Source organism: Trachypithecus francoisi, unplaced genomic scaffold (genome assembly GCF_009764315.1).
Source record: "Trachypithecus francoisi isolate TF-2019V2 unplaced genomic scaffold, Tfra_2.0 Lachesis_group0, whole genome shotgun sequence".
Taxonomy (NCBI): Eukaryota; Metazoa; Chordata; class Mammalia; order Primates; family Cercopithecidae; genus Trachypithecus; species Trachypithecus francoisi.
The window spans coordinates 194448963-194462883 of record NW_022681453.1 but is presented as its reverse complement, the minus strand read 5'-3'; the positions used below and the strand labels follow the sequence as shown (position 1 = coordinate 194462883).

The window sequence follows — 13921 nt, the reverse complement described above, 5'->3', positions numbered from 1 at the left end:
TCTGTGTTTCTCTCTTCTGTCTGGGCAGAGCCATCATTTGCAAGCTCCACCATCCTGACTGCGTTCACAGAGGAGTGTCACACTTGGTATTGGAACCTGCCTCATGTGGGCCCTATTTTGTCCCCCTTCCAGCTAGTCTATGTCTGTGGCCTACCCAACATCCATTCTTCCCTTTTTCCACAGCAGTAGACATTTTAGCAGACCACAAGGTCACTCAAAGAAAATAGGATTCCCAGCCTTCCCAGCTAGGTGTGGCCATGTGACCAAGTTCTGGCCGGCGGGATGTGAGGAGAAACGTGCCCGCAAGGGGAAGGGGCCTGTCCAGCCAGGTTCCCGTCTGCCTGTCCACGGGTGGAATGTGGATGTGGTGGTGAGCTAGACATGTCGGAACAAGAAGAGAAAAGACGTTTGAGCCTCCAATGACTTCACTGAGCAGGGTCATTTTATCAGACTTCACTTAAGAAACACGTCTTTTTTTTTTTTTTTTTTTTTTTTTTTGAGATAGAGTCTTGCTCTGTCGCCCAGGCTGGAATGCAGTGGCGTGATCTCGGCTCACTGCAACCTCCACCTCCCGGGTTTAAGCAATTCTCCTGCCTTAGCCTCCCAAGTAGCTGGGACTACAGGCGTGTGCCATCACGCCCAGCTAATTTTTGTATTTTTAGTAGAGATGGGGCTTCACCACGTTGGTCAGGCTGGTCTCAAACTCTTGAACTTGTGATCTGCCTGCCTTGGCTTCCCAAACAAAGTACTGGGATTACAGGTGTGAGCCACCGCAACCGGCCTACGTCTATCTTTTTAAAACCACAGTTACTCTGGGTCTCTGTGCCACGTAGCTGAGCCTGTATCCTAACTCATACAGTGTCCCACCCCACTTTATGCTTGGCCCCCATGGGCTTCCCCCTCTCCGTGCCTCTCTACCCTCCGGCCCACCGCCTTAGCTCCTAGCTTCTTGGCTTGTCCCTCCTGCCTTGGCCTGACCCAACCTTCTGAGAGGCTTCTCTGGCACTGCCCCGACAGGAAGGCATGGCAGGGGGAGAGTACTGGGGGTCAGGCTGGCATTTCCAGATTCTGTTTGCTTTCGGCTCTATGCTTGCTCCTTGGGTATTAGACACCAAGCACTTCGCGTCTCCTGAGCCCTCATCCCGTCAGCTTGGTCTCCCAGTAGCTTACTCATAGCAGGCCCTTAATCAAGGTGTATAGATCCCCATCCCGGGATTCCTAGAGCTCCACAATGAGTCCTGAATGGTGCCAAATGCTGTGGGCTCATTACTAGCTTTTCCCAGTTATTGAAGCCTATCCAGCTGGAAAACGCAATTGGATCAATAAATCAACTTGCCAAATGCTTCCCAACTGGGGCTCTTCCAAGAAGTTTTTCTCTCCAGTGAAATGGGGAGCGTTATGGCTTCCAGTCCTACTCAGTCCCAGGCACCTCAGCTTCCCTGAGATGCGCTATATCCGCCTACGACCTCGAAGTCTTAAGTAACGCACCCAGAGCAGGTTAAGTCTTAATCACTGATCCGAGAAGAAAGACTTGGTTAGTACTGTAATTCCAGGAACACTTAAAAATAACTTCTCCTGGGGAGCTGAGTGGGAAAATTGACTGGGAAATACAATGGAACCCCTTAATTAAGCAGCTGATGAGAGGACAGGTACAGCCGCTGCGCTAGACTTTCTAGGGCGAGGAGAGCTGGAAGCCTTGCTCCTGTGTACCAGAGGGCATGGTTTCACCTGTGGCATCAGATCTGGGGGAAAGGAGACATGTTTGGGTGGGACCTTACCACCCCTCTTCCAGTGACTAGTGTGGAGAAGATGCAATAGAGAATCAGAAGTCACTGGATGTAGGCCGGGCGCGGTGGCTAATGCCTGTAATCCCAGCACTTTGGGAGGCCAAGGCAGGTGGATCACCTGAGGTCAGGAGTTTGAGACCAGCCTGGCCAACATGGGGAAATCCTGTCTGTACTAAAAACACAAAAATTGGCTAGGCGTGGTGGCACATGCCTGTAATCCCAGCTATTCAGGAGGCTGAGGCAGGAGAATTGCTTCAACCTGGGAGGTGGAGGTTGCAGTGGGCTGAGATCACACCACTGCACTCCAGCCTGGGCGACAGAGTGAGACTCCATCTCAAAAAAAAAAAAAAAAAAAAGGAAGTCATTGGAGGTAGAGGACAGAGCATCAACTCAGAAGTGAGAAAACTATGTCCCAAGTAGCAGCTCTGCACTTCCTGCTTCCTGGGTGGCCATAAGCGAGTCCCTGAAGCTTCCTGGCTCGTTCTCCTCATCGTCCTAGTGGGAGGAGGGGATGACGTGTTCTCTGAGCCCTTTGCAGCTGCAACATTCTGGGAGGCTGGTGCTTTTCCATGGTCATCTGCTTCATGGTTTCCTTCAGTAGCTCTCTGCCTTTACCCCAGCCTTGCTATCCACACTTTCCGATGACTCCTCACTCCTCCCAGCCGTCTGCTCCTCCTGTCGTTGAATTAGACATTCAACCACACTCAGAGTTTGCCATAAACACAGAATCCCATGAACAGCAAACAGAGAGGGCCCGGAGGCAGAGGCAGCACGGAGCCAGGTCACTGTGAGCCAGGCTCTGTCGCTGCCTCTCAGGCCTGTTTTTTATTGGCATCTGCTCTGAGCCCAGCCCTGTGCCGGGGTGTAGGGAAGTCAGGGAAAGGTGGCTCGGGTTCCTCTGTTTATTTCAGTAATTTCTTTAGGACTCTGAGTTGTTTTCGTTCTATTTTTCCAGCCAGTTCCAAAGTCTTACCACACATCCTCACCACCTCATTCATTCATCCACATGGTCCTTCTCTTTTTTTTTTCTTGAGATGGAGTTCTGCTCTGTCGCCCAGGCTGGAGTGCAGTGGCATGATCTCAGCTCACAGCAACCTCTGCCTCCAGGGTTCAAGCAATTCTCCTGCCTCAGCCTCCCGAGTAGCTGGGATTATAGGCACACGCTACCACCCCTGGCTAATTTTTGTATTTTTAGTAGAGACGAGGTTTCCCCATGTTGGCCAGGCTGGTCTGGAACTCCTGACCTCGTGATCCGCCCTCCTCAGCCTCCCAAAGGGCTGGGATTACAGGCGTGAGCCACCACACCCGGTCCATGGTCCTTCTTTAATTCCTCTTTTTCCCACCTGACTGAAGCATCGTAAGCTCCCCAGTAATGGCTTATGAGCCAGTAATAATGAGTGGCTCCCAAAGGAAAAAGTATCAAAATTGTCACTATCTGGATGCCACCTGCCGGCTCCGAGCACACTTACTCAGCTTCTGTGTGCCACGGCAACAGCTTGGCTTTATTTCATTAAATTCCTGTTTGCCTCTGTGGCAGATGGCAAAAATAGCCACAATAGTTTTAGCTCATCTCATCAATAGGGGAGCCTATTTCCCCACTCCCTTTTTAAAAATTGTGATAAGATATACGTACCATAACATTTACCATCTTAACCATTTTAGCATGTACCGTTTCGTGGTATTTAGTACGTTCACATTGTTGTGCTATCGTCACCACCATCCGTCTCCAGAACTTTCTCATCTTGTGAAACTGAAAGTCTGCACACATTAAACAGCCTCTCCACTTCCCCCTCCCCTCTGCCCCTGGCAACCACTATTCTAATTCCTGTCTCCAGGAATTTAACTACTCTTTATATGAGATACCTTATATAAATGGAAAAATACAGTATTTGTCCTTTGGTGTCTGGCCTATTTCACTTAGCGTAGTATCTTCAAGGTCCATCTATGTTGTAACATGTATTAGAATTTCTTTCCTTTTAAGATTGAATAATATTCGCTGTTTGTATACACCTACACCATCTTTTGTTTACTTATCTGTCGATGGACACGTCGATTGCATCCACCTTTTGGCGATAGTGAATAATGCTGCTGGGAATGTGTATGTCAAATACCTGGGTCCCTGCCTTCAGTCCCTGGGGTACACATCCAGAACTCGAACTACTGGATCGTATGGTAATTCTACGTGGAATCTTTCGAGGATTCACCATACCATTTTCCACAGCGGCTGCACCACATCACATTTCCTGCCAATAAGCATTCCAAGTTTTCCACATCCCTGCCAACGCTTATTTTCTGTTTGTTGTTGTTTATTTTTTATTTTAGTTTTATTTTTTTCTGAGACAGAGTTCTCGCTCTGCCACCCAGGCTGGAGTGCAGTGGCATGATCTCACTGCAACTGCACTGGGTTCAAGCATTCTCCTGCTTCAGCCTCCTGAGTAGCTGGGATTACAGATGCCTGCCACCACGCCTGGCTAATTTTTGTATTTTTAGTAGAGACGGGATTTCACCATGTTGGCCAGGCTGGTCTCGAGCTCCTGACCTCATGATCCACCTGCCTCGGCCTCCCCAAGTGCTGGGATGACAGGCGTGAGCCACGGCGCCCGGCCTGTTGTTTATAACAGCTGTCCTAGTGAGTGAGATTTTGATTTGCATTTCCCTAACAATAAGTGATGTCGAGACTTTCATGCGCTAGTGGCCATTTATATACCTTCTTGGGAGGTTTCTAAGTTCCCCACTCCTTGGGGAATCTGAGGCACTAGAGTGACCAACCATCCTGGTTTGTCCAGAGCTGTATCGGTTTTTGTATTGAAACTCTTGCATCTTGGGAAACCCCTCAGTTCTGGGAAAATCGGGATAGCTGATCACCCACTTGGCCCGTGCCTTCCTTGATCAACAGGGTGCATCAGAAGTGACAGTGCACAGGTTCCCAGCCTAGGCCTCAAGGGGCTTTGAAGCTGCCTCCCTTGCTGCTCTTGGGAATCTGCTGCTGCATGAACAAACCGGTGCTAGCCTCTGCTGGCCGATGAGACATGTGACCGGTCAGCCCATAACTCTTGCTAACAGCCTGCTAGCGGCCAGACGTGAATGGGGCCATCCTCAATCATTCAGCTGCCAACCGACCTGCCAGCTGACCGCAGGTGCATGAGAGCCCAGCAGAACTCAGCCAAGCTGGCCCAGACCAGAAGACCTGCCCAGCCAGCCCACAGAACTGAGATCTAAATAAATGACTGTTGTTGTAAGTCACTATGTTTTGGAATGATGTGTTACTCATACAGGTCCACATGAAAGATGCTGTGGTCATTGTCCCCATAAGATCTTTGCTATAGACAGGATACCCCTGCCCCACCATAGTCCTATTCAATCATTCTTCATGAGAAAATCTTTACCTACTTTTTTATAATAGCCTGGCCACTGAAGCAGCCAAGAGACCATTCACTGTCTCTGCCAAAAGCAGACAAAATCATTCCTCTCTTCCAAGCTCTTTGTCCTTCCCTCATCATCCACTTTTTACTGAACAAAGAGAGATGAGCTCATTAAATTGAAGGGCTGAAATGTCAGTAAGAACCCGTTCTGCGTACCATCGCCAGCCATTCTTTCTGACAGGTTCTATTTTTCTCTTGCCTCTCTTTTTCTTCTTGATTACAAGACACCTGGGAGAATTTCTGACTTGCTTGAAATGTTCTTTTTACAGTTGGCCGAAGCTTCTGTGACGATTCTTCTGTTCAGCCTGCACAGTTCCCTGCACAGTGGTGACCGAGATGAACTGTTTTGACACACGAGCCTGATCCCTGTAGCCTCTGTGTCTGATTCAGAGCTCTTCGGAGTGTCTCGCTCGGGAAACTTGAAGTCAAGCAAGAGTCTCAGCAGTCTTCTTCCAAAGGAGATCTGCTTTCTACCAGAAAGTTCCGGCTCTTAACCCTTTCAAGAAACACTGAACTGTTATTTTATTTTTTGATAATGAGGGCACAAAATATGCAGAATGTTTCTTTTTCCTTTTTTTTTTTTGAGACCGAGTTTCACTCTTGTCGCCCAGGCTGGAGAGCAATGGCGCGATCTCAGCTCACTGCAACCTCTGCCTCCCAGGTTCAAGCAATTCTCTTGCCTCAGCCTCCTGAGTAGCTGGGATTACAGGCTTGCGCCACCACACCTGGCTAATTTTGTATGTTTAGTAGAGATGGGGTTCCTTCATGTTGGTCAGGCTGGTCTCGAATTCCCGACCTCTGGTGATCCTCCCACCTCAGCCTCCCAAAGTGCTGGGATTACAGGTGTCAGCCACCACGCCCGGCCAGAATGTTTCTTTTTCTTCCTCTATTCAGCCCTTGAGGGTCCCTTTCACCTGCAAAGTGGCTGCAGCACCGCCCGCAGCACCGCCCTCAGCACCTCCCCTCAGCACCGTCCTCAGCACAGCCCCAGCCTCACAGACTTCAGCACTACCCTTTGGCCCTGCGTACTGCAGCACTGCCCTGGCCTCACGGACTGCAGCACTGCCCTCTGACCTTGCGGACTGCAGCACTGCCCTGGCCCCGCGGACTGCAGCACTGCCCTGGCCCCGCGGACTGCAGCACTGCCCTGGCCCCACGGACTGCAGCACTGGCCTCTGGCCCCCCAGACTGCAGCACTGGCCTCTGGCCCCCCAGACTGCAGCACTGGCCTCTGGCCCCACGGACTTCAGCACTGCCCTGGCCCTGCGCACTGCAGCACTGGCCTCTGGTCCCGCGGACTTCAGCACTGCCCTGGCCCGGGGGACTTCAGCACTGCCCTGGCCCGGCGGACTGCAGCACTGCCCTGGCCCCACGGACTGCAGCACTGCCCTGGCCCCACGGACTGTAGCACTGCACTGGTCTTGCAGACTGTAGCACTGCCCTCTGACCTCGCAGACTGCAGCACTGCCCTGGCCCCATGGACTGCAGCACTGGCCTCTGGCCCCGCGGACTGCAGCACTGCCCTGGCCCCGCGGACTGCAGCACTGCCCTGGCCCCGCGGACTGCAGCACTGCCCTGGCCCCGCGGACTGCAGCACTGGCCTCTGGCCCCACGGACTGCAGCACTGGCCTCTGGCCCCGCGGACTGCAGCACTGCCCTGGCCCCGTGGACTGCAGCACTGCCCTGGCCCGGCGGACTTCAGCACTGCCCTGGCCCGGCGGACTTCAGCACTGCCCTGGCCCCATGGACTGCAGCACTGGCCTCTGGCCTCGCAGACTGCAGCACTGCCCTGGCTCCGCGGACTGCAGCACTGCCCTGGCCCCACGGACTGCAGCACTGGCCTCTGGCCCCGCGGACTGCAGCACTGCCCTGGCCCCGCGGACTGCATCACTGCCCTGGCTCCGCGGACTGCAGCACTGCCCTGGCCCCATGGACTGCAGCACTGCCCTGGCCCCATGGACTGCAGCACTGGCCTCTGGCCTCACGGACTGCAGCACTGGCCTCTGGCCCCACGGACTGCAGCACTGGCCTCTGGCCCCGTGGACTGCAGCACTGCCCTGGCCCCATGGACTGCAGCACTGGCCTCTGGCCTCGCAGACTGCAGCACTGCCCTGGTCTCACAGACTTTGGATGGTGGAACTGATTCTTAGCCTCAGAGTGATAAGAATTCCATTCCAGGGCTCTTTCCCTAGTCCTGGATCAAGAAAGATAGGGCCATACAAAGTCAGAATTTCAAGAACTTTAGAAATCAACTGGCCCTATATTGCCACATTACAGATGGAGAAACTGAGGGCCAGACATGCTTGAAGTCTGGAAGTGACCTGCCCAAGGCTGCCAGCAAGGTGGTGATAGAGCCAGGCCTAGAACCATGGTCCTCTGACCCCTGGTTTGTGCCGTCTCAACTACCAATTGCTGCCTGCATTCTCCAGGTTTCCGATAGTGCTTTGGTTGATTTTTGAAAAATGAATTAGGAGAAGTAAAAGGAAGCCAAGGGTTTTCTGCAGACCAGCCTGTTGGGCAGCAGAGCAGAGGGCACTGCCACCAAGGTGAGAGACCTTAGAAAGTCTCCTCCCGTCTTCTCCTTGATGTGAGAATATCCACAGGACAGAAACTCAGAAAGGAAAAGGAATCAAGTCCTTCACCCACACCAGCATGTGAACAACTAGGAGGAGGCGAACACCTTCGCCTCCTTACCTTTTGATTTTATTTAGTAAACACATTTCTTATGAGTGGACACAACTTTTCCAGAGGAAAACCCCTTACAGAGTAAATGTCTCTGTTTCTGTTCCTTTTTTATTATTATTATTTGATGGAGTCTCACGCTGTCACCCAGGCTGGAGTGCAGTGGCGCGATCATGGCTCACTGCAAACTCCGCATGCCAGGTTTAAGCGATTCTCCTGTCTCAGCTTCCCAAGTAGCTGGGATTACAGGTCCCTGCCACCACGTCTGGCTAATTTTTGTATTTTTAGTAGAAACAGGGTTTCACTATGTTAGCCAGGCTGGTCTCGAACTCCTGACCTCATGAGCTGCTCACCTCAGCCTCCCAAAGTGCTGGGATTACAGGCGTGAGCCACCACACCCAGCCTTCTGTTCCTTTTTGGTGCTTCTCAGGTTTTCATGTTGTATAACCAGTGTGAATACTTTCCAGCTACGTTTTTTTCTTTAATATCATTTCATATTCAGAAATTGCTATGTGAATATAGTCGTCATGTTTGTGAGGTTGTTTGTTTGTTTCTGAGACGCAGTCTTGCTCTGTCACCCAGGCTGGAGTGCAGTGGTGCGATCTTGGTTCACCGCAACCTCCACCTCCCCGGTTCAAGCAATTCTCCTGCCTCAGCCTCCCAAGCAGCTGGGATTACAGGTGCCTGCCACCATGTCTGGCTAATTTTTGTATTTTTAGTAGAGATGGGGTTTCACCATGTTGGCCAGGCTGGTCTTGAACTCCTGATCTCAAGTGATCCTCCCACCTCAGCCTCCCAAAGTGCTGGGATTACAGGCATGAGCCACTGCGCCTGGCCTGTGAGTTTTAATTATAATACTGTATTCATTATGTGAGTGCATCATAATTTGCTTTCCAATTTGCCTCAGGTTGAATATCTGAAGTATTTCTAATTCATTAGCATTAATAACACCAGTATGATTATTTTTGTATCCATAGCTCCTTTATCCCTTTGGGTTTATTTATTCAGGGTGTGCTTCCGTATCTGTAGGTAGAATGATTCAATCGTGGTGAGGTCTCAGCTCTTGCTATTGCCTTGCCAGGCTATTCTCCAGAAAGATGCAACCAATTTGTAGGATCTCCAGTACCATTTATTTATTTATTTATTTATTTTTGGAGACAGGATCTCACTCTGTCACCTAGGCTGGAGTGCAGTGGCATGATCATGGCTCACTGCAGCCTCAAGCTTCTGGGCTCAAGCCATCCTCCTGCCTCAGCCTCCCGAGTAGCTGGAACTACAGGTTCATGCCACCATGGCTGGCTAATGTTTTTATTTTTTGTAGAGATGGGGCCTCACTTTGTTGACGAGGCTTGTCTCAAACCCCTGGGCTCAAGCAATCCTTCCGCCTCGGCCTCGCAAAGGGCTGGAATTACAGGTGTGAGCCACCATGCCCAGCTAGCTCCATTTAAATGTATCATGTCCCACTGCATAGAACTGTGTTACCACTGAGTTTTGTCATTTATATTGATCTTTGCCATGGCAAACTGGAAGGTTGAAACAGGAGTGAAGGACGTGTATCAAGGGAGAGAATCTGTGAGATGAAGCCAAGAAGCAGAAGTGAGCAGAAGCTGAGACACACGCTCCAAGTGGAGCTAAGGGAATGGGGTTCATTTTTAACGACTGTCTGTCCAGGGTGTGTGGTTGACTGGCCCGGGCTGGAATTTCAGGGTCAGGGTGGACACCAGCTTAACAAATATGTGGCGAAGTTCATGACCTGTTTCTAGCTTGGTGTTTCTTTCCTTCTTGCCTCTGTATTTAGGATAGTTTACTACCTGCAGCACACTGGGGATAGTTTACTATCTGTAGTGCATTTGGGATAGTTTACCATCTTCAGCGCATTTGGGATAGTTTACTATGTGTAGCGTATTTGGGATAGTTTACTTTCTGTAGTGCATTTGGGATAGTTTACTATCTTCTGCGCATTTGGGATAGTTTACTATCTTCTGCGCATTTGGGATAGTTTACTATCTGCAGCACATTTGGGATAGTTTACTATCCTCAGTGCATTTGGGATAGTTTACTATGTGTAGTTCTTTTGCGCATTAGCTTGGATTCCTTGTCATAAGGTCTCTTCTCTGCTTTGCAAGCAAAAATCAGAGCCCCTGAATCACAAAAGGGTGTCGGTACCTTTCCACACTAGTTTCGCCTCATTCAGGGACCCCATGGCTTATAAGAAGGGAAAGCTGGGCGGCTCCCAAGTGTCCCAGGAAAATAGCCCTTTCTGGGAGTTTGATCTGCCAAGTTGCCAATAGCTGAACTGGGCTCCTCAGGAGCTCCTGGGAGAAAAAGGTGGCTCAGGGAGCAGAAATGATGGGCCAGAGAGAGAACCCTAACACCTAGCTTCACAGGCCCCTTTCTGTCTTTGCCCACCTTTCCTCACCCACATACAACAGCTTTTGTAGTAGCTTAGTGTAACCTAATTTTCAGGGATCCCCTCAGGACTGGTAGGCTAAATTTAGAGCCCACACGAGGAAGTCTATTGGTCATGTGGTGTGCCTTGAAGCCTGCAGCACGTAAAAAGTTATACTTAATACCCCTGGGAGAGACCAAACACAGGAAAGCCAATTTGTGGGAAACAATTATATTTTCATAAGAAGCCTCTCTGCCTATGTGTTTGGTAAACTGTTAGCCCTCTAAGAGTTGGACTATGGATTCTCTAGTCTTATAATTAGACATGTGAACAAGCAGAGGATTTAAGAGTCAGAGGAACATTCCAGAATCTTCAACAGCCCTAAACAAGGTCATTGGCATCCTGCTAGATCTGGTCGGCATCTGACTGGCACCAGAACACACTCTGTGACTGACCCTGTCAATCAGCCCAGCATCCTGTCCGGTGGCCTGACCGAGGGCTGCACTGTAATCCTTGTTTCCTTTGAAAGTCTGGAATTCATAAGGAAATAGGGTGGGGGTCAACAATGGATGATCTAATTTTCCAAGGGAGTATTGGATTAGTCAGCAACTTGATCCCCACCACTGAGATAGCTCCTTTTGTGAATATTTTACCGACCCACCTGCTAGGTCTCAAGGCTTCTGAAGGGACTCTTCCCAGACAACCACCCTGCACATCTTAGCACAGCACAGCCTGCTTCCTTTCCTCACTGATTCTAAAAAAAAGGAGCCGCTCCCCGTCCCTTTCGTATCCACCCCGACTCCAGGCAGGATAACACTGGATAAAACCCCCCTATATCCTTCAGCACAAAAATCCCAAAAGTCCACTCCAAGGCCTTCTGCCAAGCCTGCTCTTGTTTAAGACACAGTGACTGGACTCTGAAGCAGCCTCTGGAGGCTCTGACTGCCGGCCAGTACATTTAAAGATGAGCTAAAGGAAACAGAAGGATAGTTGATGCACTTCCTTGATCTCTGACATTTGCCTGGAGCAAAAGAAAGAGGAGAATGATGCTGAGATTAAGGCTTCTCCCCTGGAGTGATTCTATGTGGCCTGTTGCGACGTGCAGAGAGGCAAGGCAATAAGGCCTTCTGGGGGTCAGCAGAGAGACAGGTCAAACAAGGGTACTGCCCAGGCCACTGGGGCTCCAATCAAGACGTGACTCTTCTCCAAAGGGAGCAGATGACATGGGCCTCCTTGTACCAGTGTGGGAGCCAGTATGGGTGCAGGATGGTGACAGACACTCAGGATAGGCAGGGAGAGCCACATCACCAAGCAATCAGACTTGTTTACCCCTCTTGAGGTAAATGTGGGAAGGCAACAACTGGCATTTTGTAGAGCCAATTGGCAGAAGAAACATCATCCACACAAATCAATCAAAAATGTCTATTCTTGGCCAGGCGCGGTGGCTCACACCTGTAATCCCAGCACTTTGGGAGGCCGAGATGGGCAGATCACCTGAGGTCATGAGTTCAAGGCCAACCTGGCCAACATGGTGAAACCCATTTCTAGTGAAAACATAAAAATTAGCCGGGTATGGTGGCCGGCGCCTGTAATCCCAGCTAGTCAGGAGGCTGAGGCAAGAGAATCATTTGAACCTGGGCGGCGGAGCTTGCAGTGAGCTGAGGTTGTGCCACCGCACTCCACCCTGGGCCACAAGAGTGAAACTCTGTCTCAAAAAAAAAAGAAAAAGAAGTCTATTTTTAGAGACTACTAACTGAGAAAGAAGTAAGAGCCCTGAAGAAACAGAAAGAAGGGACCTGAGCATGCCACGGCAGGAGAGGATGAGAACAGCACGGAGAAGGGGGAGGCGCTAGCAGTCAGAAGCCCGCAGCAGAACTGGCCGGTGCTCACAGAGCTGTTTGGACTGCACGGGAGCTGATTGTCTTGGCCTTAAGGTCCTCGGTGAGGACAGAACAGAAGTTAATGGCACACACCGTGCCTGGGTGAAGCCTTGGCACCATCAAGGAAAGCAGACTCTGCATTTGGAAAGCCTGGGCTCTCTCCTTGAACCTGGTTCTGAAGGTTTCGGTGATGAGTCACCTCGTTCCCCCTCACCAGCTTCTGTCTTTAGCCATAGCACTGACGTGTCTGAACCTGCAAGCACCTCCCGAGCAGGAGCACCCGTCACCTTCACACCACGGATGACTAACCATGGCCTGCTCACAGTCTCCTAATTATCACAGAATGAAAATGCAGCATGCCTGAAAGCTGAGGTTTTGGAAACAGGATGAGAAGAGCTGTGGAAGGAATATGGAGATGCAGGGTGCAGGCAATGAGCTAAGCTTTCGACAGGCCCTCGCAGTCCTCGGGAGCAGGGGCCCAGCGACCACGGATCCAGACAGAGTGCTGTCCTTGGCAGGGCCGCACGTAATCTCATTCATTACAGCCTCCGATTAGGTTCCCAGGCTCATTAAAATCTGTGTGCCATTCACTGTTTCTCTTGGATCAGATTGAATTCTACTGTGCAGAGAATTGCCAGGGCTTCGAAGTGTCCAGTGCAGGCCAGATAGCATCTCTTGGCTTCACTTCTTCCTGAAGTTTCTCCCTGTGCTTCTGTGTGCTTGCTGCCAAGAACACAAGTCACCATTCAGGCCCACGGCTGCCAGCTCAAACAAGGGCTTCTGATCCAAACAAAGCCCGCATAAAAAGACCAAAGCACTTGAGCTAAACTTACTCTAAAAACTACGGCAGTACAGGACAAAGACAGACACTCGGGTTAGACAGAAAGAACCACAGCTAAGGCAATCTTTAAAAAAGGAGAGTAGGCCGGGCGCAGTGGCTCACGCCTGTAATCCCAGCATTTTGGGGGGCCAAGGTGGGCAGATCACTTGAGCTCAGGAGTTCGAGACCAACTTGGGCAACATGGCAAAACTCCATCTCTACCTATATATATATACATATTAGCCAGGCATGGTGGCATGCACCTGTGGTTGCAGCTACTTGGGAGGCTGAGGCAGGAGAATCGCTTGAGCCAGGGGTACAGAGGTTGCAGTGAGCTTCTCGTGCCATTGCACTCCACCTTGGGGGACAGGAGTGAAACCCTGTCTCAAAAAATAAAATAAAATAAAATAAAACAAAATAAAATAGGAGAGTGAAGAGGGGCTTTTACTCTATCTGATATAAAGACATATTATAGCCACAGGTGCAGTGGCTCACGCCTGTAATCCCAACACTTGGGGAGGCTGAGGCAGGAGGACCACTTGAGGCGAGGAGTTCAAGACCAGCCTGGGCAACATAGTGAGACCCTATCTCTACAAAAAATAGAAAAAAAATTAGCTGCTCATGGTGGCGCGTGCCTGTAGTCCAAGTAACTCAGAAGACTTAGATGGGAGGATTTCTTGAGCCCAGAAGGTTGGGGCTGCAGTGAACTGTGACTGCACCACTGCACTCCCCAGCCTGGGTGACAGAGGAGGCCCCTGTCTCAACAACAACAAAAAAAGACATATTATAAAGCCATCATAATAAAAACAGTTAAAACCATACGAATAGATCACCAGAACAGAACAGAGAGCTCAGAGTTAGACCCTTGTTTAGGTCAGAACTTAATATAGGATGAAGGTGGTCCTACGCATCACTCAGGGAAGGACAGATTATTTAGTAAA

The 13921-nt window shown here is 50.4% G+C and overlaps 1 long non-coding RNA gene across 3 annotated transcripts in view; it reads right to left on the bottom strand.

The window, feature by feature from the left end:
* Positions 1-4395: 4395 nt before the first annotated feature.
* Positions 4396-13921, bottom strand: part of LOC117084439 — a 53309-nt gene continuing 43783 nt past the window's right edge. For all 3 annotated transcript variants that reach the window (XR_004437457.1, XR_004437456.1, XR_004437458.1), the window contains one exon: positions 4396-5705. This is a non-coding gene — a long non-coding RNA (uncharacterized LOC117084439). The remainder of the gene's footprint in view (positions 5706-13921) is intronic.